A 12,663-nucleotide genomic window follows, 5' to 3' on the forward strand; every position below is an offset into this window, starting at 1 on the left:
CAAGCTCCAAAATGCCATCAGTGGTCCAGGTTCCTTCTTTCTTTCTGTTCAATGATTCATAGTGTGAAACTCTAGAACTAAGAAGGGGAAATACCATGGGCCTGAAATTCCCTCTAGCATGCGCCCATGTGCACGCACACATGCGCGCACACACACACACACACACACACAGACACACTTTCTCCATCTTAGTTAACTGGCACCCCATTCACCCAAACTATAAATATAGGAACCATTTTTTCTTCCTTTCCTCATCACTTGTAGCAATTCCTATAAGCATTACATCCAAAATACTCCTGCATTTAGCCATTTGTTACCATCTTCACTACTACCACCCTAGTTCAAACCTCCAACCTCTGTTACTGGGTTTATTACAATAGTAATTTACCTGATCGCCCTGAACTCTTATCCCTTACAATGTAATCTCTTCTGATAAACCAGAGTGATCTTTTAAAGAATATAAGTCAGATTATTCTGCTCACATGCTTAAAACTGCTTACAAGCTTTCCACTACAATTAGAATTAAAACCTCAGATTCTGTATCATGGCCTGCCTACCTAGCCATAAATGATCTAACCCCTCAGCACTCTTCCACTCTTTCTCTTCACATTGACACACTCCTTATACTTTATATACTTTCTTTTTTTCTTGTACTTTATATGCTTATACTTCATATACTTTCTGTAGCCATTAAGATCATTCCTACTTGAATGTGTTTACACTTACTGTTTGTCCTTCCTACAATACTCTTCCCTCTAGATAACTACATCCATATATCTGGCTCCTTATCTTTCAGGTCTCAGAGGTCTTCAGAGTACAGTCTGTCTAAAGTGATCTCCTTTCACCCAGGCACCATCCCTATTCTATCTTTTTTTCACTGTAACTTTCACTATCTAAAATATGTATCTTTTAATTTATTATGTATTGTGTCTGTCCAGTAGAATATAAGCTCCATTAGGCAGGCACATTATGTCATATGTGTTCTTGTTTCCCTGCACATAGAACAGCTCCTGCTTCAAAATAGGCACTCAGTAAATACTTGTGGAATGAATAAATGATTAGGATGGCTTTGGAAGATGTCCACAGCATTGTCTTTGACATGAGACAAGTTTAGGACTAACTGATGAGAACCAAGGAGAAATAGTAACATTTTTTTTGCAGTAGGAATAGTAATACTGTAGGCGGAAAACAAAATTAGTTATAGGATGTCCTGGGACATTCGTCCACAGTACACAGAAGGCAGAGAAATGGGGCTATTCAGGTTTGGGAACTGAACTAAAAAAGAATAACAGGATCAGAGACTGTAGAGTCTAGTAGGATGACTATACAGCCCAATTTACTCAGGACAGTCCCAATTTACATCTGTTGTCCCAACTTAATTATTAACTATGCCTCCCTTTCATTCTCAAAAGAATGTTCCCTGGATGAAAAATTATATGATCAACCTAAGTTTAGGATGCCAAAGAACTATCCATGGAGTTCCTACCAGCCAGTGAAGACTAAAAGGAGAATCCTTGGTAGTTTTGTACCATGTCACTTGCTCCTCTGAAATGTAGAACAACTCAGAATGTTTTCCAAAGGCATAGGCCTCAAAGGGATCAACATGGACTTTTCCACCAGCTGCTTCAGTGACTGTGCAATAAGCAATCATCCAGGGATCTCAGCCTGAGCTATGTGAAAGTATTTGGCAAAAAGGAATTAACACTGCTACTTCTGATGCAAGAACAGCAAGTACTTCACTGAATCATCAAGTCAAACCAAAGATGGAAGGAGTCCCAGAATGCCAGCTGGGCTAGGTTCCCGCTTTAGTAAGCTAAATACAAAAACTTGCTCAGGTCTCAAATGGCATTTATTTAACATACAGGTAAAATGGGCCACACGAAGACTAAATTACAGTGAACAAACCGCATAACTGTGGCAGCTTTTCTACTGGATTTGCAGACATGAGTCTAATAATTTTTATTCAATTTTCTGTAGACTTCTTCCAGCTCTGAGTTTAGAGAGAAATTTTTTAAAGCAGATTTAACAGGTTTTCTCTGATAAACTCTGTTACCATTTTTGTCATTAGCAGAATTAGTGTAGTAGTTCACAAGCACAGGTACTTGCTTGGAGGTTTACGTATGTTATATCAGTTAATCTCTATACAGACATGCCTCAGAGATATTGTGAGTTCAATTCTAGATCACTGCGATAAAGCAAATATCAAAATAGAAGCAAATCACATGAAAATTTTGGTTTCCCAGTGCATATGAGTTATGTGCACACTATACTATAGTCTATTAAGTGTGCAATAGCATTATGTCTAAAAAATGGACCTATCTTAATTTAAAACTACTTTATTGCTAAAAAAAAATGCTAACCATAATCTGAGCCTTGAGTCATAATCTTTTTGCTGGCAGAGGGTCTTCCTTCTATGTTCATGGCTGCTGACTGAGCAGGGTGCTGCTGAAGATTGGGGTGGCCATGGCAGTTTCTTAAAATAAGACAACAATGAAGTTTGCTGCATCAGTTGACCCTTCCTCTCATGAACAGTTTATCGGCAGTAGGCAGTGCTGTTTGACAGCATTTTACTCATAGTAGAACTTCTTTCAACATTGGAGTCAATCTCTCAAACCCTACCTCTGCTTTATCAACTAAGTTAATTTATGTAATATTCTAAATCATTTGTTATCATTTCAACAATCATCACAGCATCTTCACCAGACGTAGATTCTTTCTCAAGAAACCACTTTCTGGGCTTCCCTGGTGGCGCAGTGGTTGGGAGTCTACCTGCCGATGCAGGGGACACGGGTTCGTGCCCCGGTCTGGGAAGGTCCCACATGCCGCGGAGCGGCTGGGCCCGTGAGCCATGGCCGCTGAGCCTGCGCGTCCGGAGCCTGTGCTCCGCAGCGGGAGAGGCCACAACAGTGAGGGGCCCGCGTACTGCAAAAAAAAAAAAAAAGAAAGAAAAAAAAGAAACCACTTTCTTTCCTCATCCATAAGCAGCAACCCCTCATCTGTTTAAGTTTTATTATGAGATTGCAGTAATTCAGTCACATCTTCAGACTCCAGTTCTAATTCCACTTCTCTTGCTATTTCTGCCACATCTGCATTACTTCCTCCAGTGAGGTCTTGAACCCTTCAAAGTCATCCATGAGGGTTAGAATCAACTTCTTCCAAATTCCTGTTAATGTTGATATTTTGACCTCTTCCCATAAATTATGAATGTTCTTAATAATATGCAAAATGGTCAATCCTTTACAGAAGGTTTTTAATTTACATTGCCCAGATCCATCAGAGAAATCAGTCTGTGCCAGTTATGGCCCTTCTCCAATAGTAAGACTTGAAAGTCAAAATTAATCCTTGATCCATGAGCTGTAGTGTGGATGCTGTTTTAGCAGGCATGAAAAAAACGTTAATTTCATTGTACATCTCCATCAGTGCTATTGAGTAACCAGGTGCATTGTCATTGAGCAGTAATGTTTTGAAAGGATTCTTTTTTTCTGAGAAGCAGTTCTCAACAGTAGGCTTAAAATATTCAGTAAACCATGTTGTGAATAGATGTGCTGTCATCCAGGCTTTGTTGTTCCATTTACAGAGCACAGGCACAGTAGACTTAGCATAATTCTTAAGGGGCCTAGGATTTGGGGAATGGTGAGTGAGCATTGGCTTCAACTTAAACTCACCAGCTCCATTAACCCCTAAAAAAAAGGACAGAGTCAGCCTGTCCTTTGAAACTTTGAAGCCAGGCATTGACCTGTCCTCTCTAGTTATGAAAGTCCTAGATAGCATCTCCTTCTAATAGAACACTGTTTCATCTACATTGAAAATCTGTTGTTTCATGCCAACAGGCACATGAAAAGATGCTCAACATCACTAAACATCATGGAAATGCAAATCAAAACCACAATGAGATATCACCTCATACTTATCAGAATGGCAGCTACCAAAAAGATAGCAAATAACAAGTGTTGGCAAGGTTGTGGAAAAAAGGGAACCCTGTGGCGGTCCAGTGGTTAAGACTCTGCTTCCACCGCAGGGGGCGTGGGTTCGATTCCTGATCTGGAAACTAAGATCCCACATGCTGCGCAGCTCCACCAAAATAATAATAATAAAAAATAGAAATGTAAATTGGTGCAGCCAGTCTGGAAAACAATATGGAAATTCCTCAAAAAATTAAAAATAGAACCACCATATGATCCAGCAATTCCACTCCTGGGTATTTATCCAAAGAAAATAAAAGCACTAATTAGAAAAGAGATATGCACCCCTATTTCACTGCAGCATTATTTACAATAGCCAAGATATGGAAGCAACCCAAGTGCCTATCAAATAAATAAATGGATAGAGAAAATGTGGTATACATAGACAATGAAAACTTAGTCATAAAAAATAATGAAACCTTGCCATTTGGAACAACATGGATGGACCTAGAGGATATTATGCTAAGTGAAATAAGTCAAACAAAGAAAGAAAAATACTGTATGATTTCATTATATGTGTAATCTAAAAAACAAATGAACAAACATAACAAAACAGAAACAGAGTGATAGATACAGAGAACAAACAAGTTGTTGCCAAAGGGGAGGGGAGTGCAAGGAGAAAAGAAATGGGTGATGGAGATTAACAGATACAAACTTCCCATTGCAAAATAAATGAGTCACTGGTATGAAATGTACAGTGTGGGGAATGTAGTCAATAAATATGTAATATTTTTCTTTTGTGACATATTGTATTAGACTTATTGTGGTGATCATTTTGAAATGTATAGAAATATCAAAATACTATGTTTTCCATGCACATATGGTCACCTTATTTTTGATAAAGGAGGCAAGAATATACAATGGAGAAAAGACAGCCTCTTCAATAAGTGGTTCTGGGAAAACTGGACAGCTACATGTAAAAGAATGAAATTAGAACACTCCCTAACACCATACACAAAAATAAACTCAAAATGTATTAAAGACCTAAAAGTAAGGCCAGACACTATAAAGCTCTTAGAGGAAAACATAGGCAGAACACTCTATGACATAAATCACAGCAAGATCCTTTTTAACCCACCTCCTAGAGAAATGGAAATAAAAACAAAAATAAACAAACGGACCTAATGAAACTTAAAAGCTTTTGCACAGCAAAGGAAAGCATAAACAAGAAGAAAAGACAACCCTCAGAATGGGAGAAAATATTTGCAAACTAAGCAACTGACAAAGAATTAATCTCCAAAATGTACAAGCAGCTCATGCAGCTCAATATCAAAAAAACAAACAACCCAATCCAAAAATGGGCAGAAGACCTGAATAGACATTTCTCCAAAGAAGGTATACAGATTGCCAACAAACACATGCAAGGATGCTCAACATCACTAATCATAAGAGAAATGCAAATCAAAACTACAATGAGGTATCACCTCACACCAGTCAAAATGGCCATCATCAAAAAATCTACAAACAATAAATGCTGGAGAGGGTGTTCTGCACTGTTGGTGAGAATGTAAACTGATACAGCCATTATGGAGAACACTATGGAGGTTCCTTAAAAAACTAAAAATAGAACTACCATAGGACCTAGCACTCCCACTACTGGGCATATACCCTGAGAAAACCATAATTCAAGAAGTCATGTACCACAATGTTCATTGCAGCTCTATTTACAATAGGCAGGACATGGAAGCAGCCTAGTGTCCATTGACAGATGAATGGATAAAGAAGACATGGCACATATATACAAAGGAATATTACTCAGCCATAAAAATAAACGAAATTGAGTTATTTATAGTGATGTGGGTGGACCTGGAGACTGTCATACAGAGTGAAGTAAGTCAGAAAGAGAAAAATGAATACCATATGCTAACACATATGTATGGGATCTTAAAAAAAAATGGTTCTGAAGAACCTAGGGGCAGGACAGGAATAAAGATGCAGATGTAGAGAATCTATTTGAGGACATGGGGAGGGGGAAGGGTAAGCTGGGACGAAGTGAGAGAGTGGAATGGACATATACGCACTACGAAATGTAAAATAGATAGCTAGTGAGAAGCAGCTGCATAGCACAGGGAGATCAGCTCAGTGCTTTGTGACCACTTGGAGGGGTGGGATAGGGAGGGTGGGAGGGAGACGCAAGAGAGAGGAGTTATGGGGATATATGTATATGTATAGCTGATTCACTTTGTTATACAGCAGAAACTAACACACCATTGTAAAGCAATTGTACTCCAATAAAGATGTTAAAAAAAAATAAATAGAAAAAATAAACTAGAAAAAAAAACAATGTATTAGAGTTCCAGTTACCCTGTGTTCTTGCCAGACTGGAATTGACATTTTAAAACATTTAAGCTATTCTGATAGGTGTGAGGTTGTATCTCATTGTGATTTTAATTTGCATTTCCCAAATAGGTAATGGCTGGTTATGTTGAGCATCTTTTCATGAGCTTATTTGCCAGCGATATATCTTCTTTGGTGAAATGTCTGTTCTTATGTTTTGCCATTTAAAAAATTTGGTTTATTTGTTTTATTACTGTTGAGATTTGGGAATTTTTAAAAATATATATATTTTGGATACAAAAAAATACTATGTTTTGTAACAGAAATTAACATAGTTTTGTAGGTCAATTGTACTTCAAAAACAAACTCATAGAAAAAGAGATCAGATTTATGGTTACCAGATGTGGGGGGTTGAGAAGGAGAAATTAAATGAAGGCAATCAAAAGTACAAACTTCAAGTTATAAGATAAATAAGTACTAGGGATGTGATGTACAACATGATGCGTATAACTAACACTGCTGTGTGTCATACAGGGAAATTTTTAGGACAGTAAATCCTAAGAGTTCTCATCACAAAGAAATTTGTTTTCTATTTCTTTAATTTTGTATCCATATGAGATGATGGATGTTCACTAAACATATTGTGGTAATCATTTCATGATGTATCTAACTGAATCATGTGGTACACCTGAAACTTACACAGTGCTGCATGTCAGTTATACCTCAATAAAACAGAAAGATACATACATACATACATAAAAGTAAATCTGTTGTTTAGTGTAGCCACTTTCTTTTTTTTTACTGAAGTATAGTTGACTTACAAGGTTGTGTTAGTTTCAGGTGTACAGCAAAGTGATTGTTTTATATATATATATGCACATATATACATTGTATATGTATATATATGACACACATATATATAATTCAGATTATTTTTATTTTAGGATTTTACAAGTTACTGAATATTGTTCCCTGTGTTTTACAGTAAAATCTTGTTGTTTATTTTATATATAGTAGTTTATGTCTGTTAATCCCATACTCCTAATTTATCCCCCCTTCCTCCCATTACCTCTGGTAACCGTAAGTTTGTTTTCTATGTCTTTGAGTCTGTTTCTGTTTTGTATATAGATTCATCTGTATTATTTTTTAGATTCCACATGTAAGTGATGATATATAGTATTTGTCTTTGTCTGACTTCTCTTAGTATTATATTCTCTAGGTCCACCCACATTGCCACAAAAGACAATATTTCATTCTTTTATGGCTGAGGAACATTCCATTGTCTATATATACCACTTCTTTTTTATCTGTTCATCAGTTGATGGACACTTAGGTTGCTTCCATATCTTGGCTATTGTAAATAGTGCTGCTATGAACATTGGGGTGCATGTATCTTTTTCAAATTAGTGTTTTCCTTTTCTTCGTATATATACCCAGCAGTGCAGGATCATATGGTAGCTCTATATTTAGGTTTTTTGTTTTTTGGGGTGTTTTTTGCGGTATGCGGGCCTCTCACTGTTGTGGCCTCTCCCGTTGAGGAGCACAGGCTCTGGACACGCAGGCTCAGTGGCCATGGCTCACGGGCCCAGCCGCTCCACGGCATGAGGGATCCTCCCGGACCGGGGCACGAACCCGTGTCCCCTGCATCAGCAGGCGGACTCTCAACAACTGCACCACCAGGGAAGCCCTATATTTAGTTTTTTAAGGAACCTCCATACTGTTTTCCATAGTGGCCACACCAGTTTATTATACATTCTCACCAACAGTATAGGAGGGATCCCTTTCCTTCACACCCTCTCCAGCATTTATTATTTGTAGACTTTATGATGATAGCCATTCTGACTGGTGTGAAGTGGTACCACATTGTGGTTTTGATGTGCATTTCTCTGATAATTAGCAATGTTGAACATCTTTCATTTGCCTGTTGGCCATCTGTGTGTCTTCTTTGGGGAAATGTCTATTTAGGTCTTCTGCCCATTTTTTGATTGGGTTGTTTCCTTTTTTTATAGTGAGTTGTATAAGCTGTTTGTATATTTTGAAATTTGACCCCCTGTTGGTCTCCTTATTTGCAAACATTTTCTCCCATTCTGTAGGTTGTCTTTTCATTTTGTTGATGGTTTCCTTTGCTGTGCAAAAGCTTTTAAATTTGATTACGTTCCATTAGTTTATTTTTTGCTTTTATTTCTTTTGCTTTTATTTCTTTTATTCTTTTGCCTGATCTAAGAAAATTTTGCTATGGATTGTGTCTGAGAATGTTTTGCCTATGTTCTCTTCTAGGAATTTTATGGTGTTGTGTCTTATATTTAGGTCTTTAAACTATTTTGAGTTTATATTTGTACATGGTGTGAGGAAGTATTCTAATTTCACTGATTTACATGAGGCTGCCCAGCTTTCCCAACACCACTTGCTGGAGAGACTGTCTTTTCTCCATTGTATATTCTTGCCTCATTTGTCAAAGATAATTGACCGTAGGTGTGAGTCCTGACCAGACCTCATCTCTGCCCCCTCCTACCCAGCTGTTGTGACACCTTCTTTATATCTTTAGCTGTGGAAAAGCTTTTCTGCTAGTCTTCAGGTTGCTCTCAGAGATAGTTGCTCTGTAATTAGTTATAATTTTGGTGTGCTCAAATGGGAAGTAAACGCAGGATCTTCCAACTTTGCCATCTTGATCCTGTCTCCTGGTTCGTCAGTTTTAACAACACAGCGTATGATGTTAAGAGAAGACCAGGGGTGGGGCTTGGGCTGGGATGGGTATCTGAGGCTCTCTAAACTTTGTGAGTGGCTTTTCTGTAAGCTTAAAAATGCTCTTAAAAAAAGTAAATATGCACCTGATTATGTATGTTCACAAAAGCACTTTATGCTGGCTGAGACAGTGAACATAAATGTAATCTTGTTGCAGAATTTGTCAGAAAATATGGTGAAGATCTCAGATGTCTTGAACTTGAATAACTCACTCTATATAATATAGATATAGATAAATATATAGAGACAGACAGACAGACAGACAGAGAGAAGGAGAAAATTACAAAATTCTCCCCAAGATAATCAAATCATGGCAAATGAAATGTTGAACATAGGCCAAGCACAAGAGAATCTCAATAACAGCTTCTTTGTATGACCTTGGAATCATACATCTATGACCTTTGACTTCTCCTACACCTCTCATGTGCAATTAGGTACAAAGTCTTGTCAATTCTTCCTCAGTTTTAAATTATTCTGTTTAAAACACTTCTATTACTTTCCATAGCCAGAAAAATTCCAAACTCTTTAGAACTGCATTTAAAGTCCTTCAAGCCTCTGAATCTAATCAACATTTTTAGTTTAGTATGTCCGCTTATAGACTTGGGTTCAGTCAGACCAGAACACTCACCATTGCTGAACATGCCATTCATTTCCATGCCTAGTCTGTAACACTGATTCTCATACTTTGGTGTGCATAAGTAGAGTATGGGGAAGAGCTTATTAAAAAGGCACATTTCAAAGAAAAAAACACAAAAATGCACATTTCAACAAAACAGAAACAGACTCATAGATAGAACAAACTGGTGGTTTCCAGAGAGAAGGGGGGTCGGGGGAATGGAGAAAATAGGCAAAGGAGATTAAGAGTTACAAACTTCCAGACATGAGATAAATATATCACAAGGATAAAATGTACAGCGTAGGCAATAAAGTCAATAATATTGTGGCAATTTTGTATGGTGACAGATGGTAACTGGACTTACTGTGGTGATTATTTCATAATGATAAAAATATCAAATCACTATGTTGTACACCTGAAACTAATATAATATTGTATATCAAGAATAACAATAATAAAAAATGGCAAAAATTCAATGAAATAATGTAAAACAAGTTGGGACATCTGGTCTCTTATCCTGATTTAATAAAGTATTTGTGTTCTTTTTGGAAAAAAAAATAATGAAAAATACAAATGCACATGTCAAGTCCATGTACTGCATTATGACCCAAAATAGTCCAAAGGACCTTCCTGCTATAGAACAACCAAATATTTGATAGAACCGTTTTCTATGCATTGCTGAGGTCACAGGAAATAAGGGAAATACTAAGGGCACCCCCTACAGGGGAAAATATCTGTTTGCTGAACCTGGAGTAGAGTCAGCAGGCAGCAAGCAAATCAGAACCTTGAAGCTTCCCTGAAGGTAAATGCCAGTATTTGCACTCTCATCAGGAAAGTCTCAAGTAAGCTTCAAGGAAGAAGAGCTGAGCCCCAGGCTCTTGCATTAGCTAGGGGCTCTAGAAACTTAAGTAGTTTCAGGTTGATAGTCTCCTTACCATCAGGAGCTAACTACGAGAAAGGGGGTCTGAAACTCAGACTCTTGTATTAGAAAGAGACTCTAGAAAAACCCTGAAGTGATCTTAGGCTGTTAATCCCCTCCTAAATAATTAAATGCTTACTTAGTGAAGGAAAAAAGACAAGGTTGGTACTTTTAAGGAAATTAGGCTTCAACCGTAGAAAGAAAGAAGTATAATCTGCTCTAATAGGAGAAGCTGAATGCTTACAACATGTTATGTTTGCATAGAGGTGTCCAAGGTTCTCACAAATTAAGATGAAATATGACCTCTTAATCAAGTATCTCCAAGCATGTAAAAAAACAAGCCATCATACATGAATCAGTAGAAACCTCAAAAAACAGATTTATTCCCAAGGATTTCAGATACTGACATTCTGAGAATCAAAAGATAAAATTTCAACTAATGAAATGTTTAATAAAATAGAATGGGCAATCTCAAAAATGCAGAAGAGTAACAAAAACATGGACAGAGATTTGAAAGGGGACGAAGTTGAAATTTTAGTGATAGAGAATATAATTTTGAAGTTAAAAACCAAAAGGGCATGTTTAAAGGCAGATTAAACTAAGCCAAAGTGAAGTTAATGAGTGAAAAGATAGATCTTAAGAAATTATCTAGAATTCAGTACAGAGAACAAAAAGATGAAAAATATGAATGATAGGATCCAAATATAGAGACAGAATTAGAACTACATCATATATTTCATTGAAATACTAGAAAAAAAGAGAGAATGGATGAGAGGTACTTTTTTAGAGATAGTATCTGAGACTTCTCCAGAACTGATGAAAATTATGAATCTACCAATGTCCATCAACAGGAGAATGGAAAGTAAATAGTGTTAAGTTCACAATAGAAATTACACAGCAGTGAAAACAAATGAATAACTACAAAAATCACCATAAATGATTCCTAGTAACGTAATAAATTTTTTTTAAAAAGGAGCAGAATATGATGTACTAATTATTTCATTCTTTTTTATTGAGGTATATTTGATGAATAATATTATAAAAGTTACAGGTGTACAACATAATGATCCACAATTTTTAAAGATTATATTCCATTTATAGTTATTATAAAAGATATAATATTTTGGCTATATTCCCTATGTTGTACAATATATCCTTGTAGCTTATTTATTTTATACAGCATAGTTTGTACCTCTTAATCCCCTACCCCTATCTCGCTCCTCCACACTTCCCTCTCCCTACTGGTAACCACTAGGTTGTTCTTATGCCTGTGAGTCTGTTTCTTTTCTGTTATATTCACTAGTTTGTTTGATTTTTTAGATTCCACATATAAATGATATCATATAATATTTGTCTTTTGCTATCTGACTTATGTCACTTAACATAATACCATCCAAGTCTATCCATGTTGTTGCAAATGGCAAAATTTCATTCTTTGCTATGGCTTAGTGGTATTCCATTGTGTATATATATGCTACACCTTCTTAATCCAATCATTTGTTGATGGGCACTTGGGTTGTTTCCATGTCTTGGCTACTATAAATAGTGCTGCTATGACCCTAGGGAGAATGTATCTTTTTAAATTAGTGCTTTGATTTTTTCCAGATATATACTCAGGAGTGGAATTGCTGGATCATATGGTAGTTCCATTTTTAGTTTTTTAAGAAAACTTCATCCTGTTTTTCATAGTGACTACACCAATTTACATTCCAACCAACAGTGTAGGAGGGTTCCCTTTTCTCCACATCCTTGCTAACATTTGTTATTTGTGTTCTTTTTAATGATAGCCACTCTCACAGGTGTGAGATGCTATCTCATTGTGTGGGTTTTTTTTAACATCTTTATTGGAGTATAATTGCTTTACAATGTTGTGTTTCTGCTGTATAACAAAGTGAATCAGCTATATATATACATATAGCCCCATATCCCCTCCCTCTGTCTCCCTTCCACCCTCCCTATCCCACCCCTCTAGGTGGTCACAAAGCGCTGAGCTGATCTCCCTGTGCTATGCAGCTGCTTCTCACTAGCTATCTATTTTATGTTTGGTAGTGCGTATATGTCCATGTCACTCTCTCACTTCGTCCCAGCTTACCCTTCCCCTTCCCCGTGTCCTCAAGTCCATTCTCTACATCTGCGTCTTTATTCCT

General features: G+C 36.9%; 1 long non-coding RNA gene across 1 annotated transcript in view; it reads left to right on the top strand.

Annotated features, from left to right (window-relative positions):
• Positions 1-12,663, top strand: part of LOC307182655 — a 240,048-nt gene that overhangs the window by 219,294 nt on the left and 8,091 nt on the right. The gene's annotated exons all lie outside the window — the stretch shown is intronic.

Source organism: Stenella coeruleoalba (assembly GCF_951394435.1).
Source record: "Stenella coeruleoalba genome assembly, chromosome: 2".
NCBI lineage: Eukaryota > Metazoa > Chordata > Mammalia > Artiodactyla > Delphinidae > Stenella > Stenella coeruleoalba.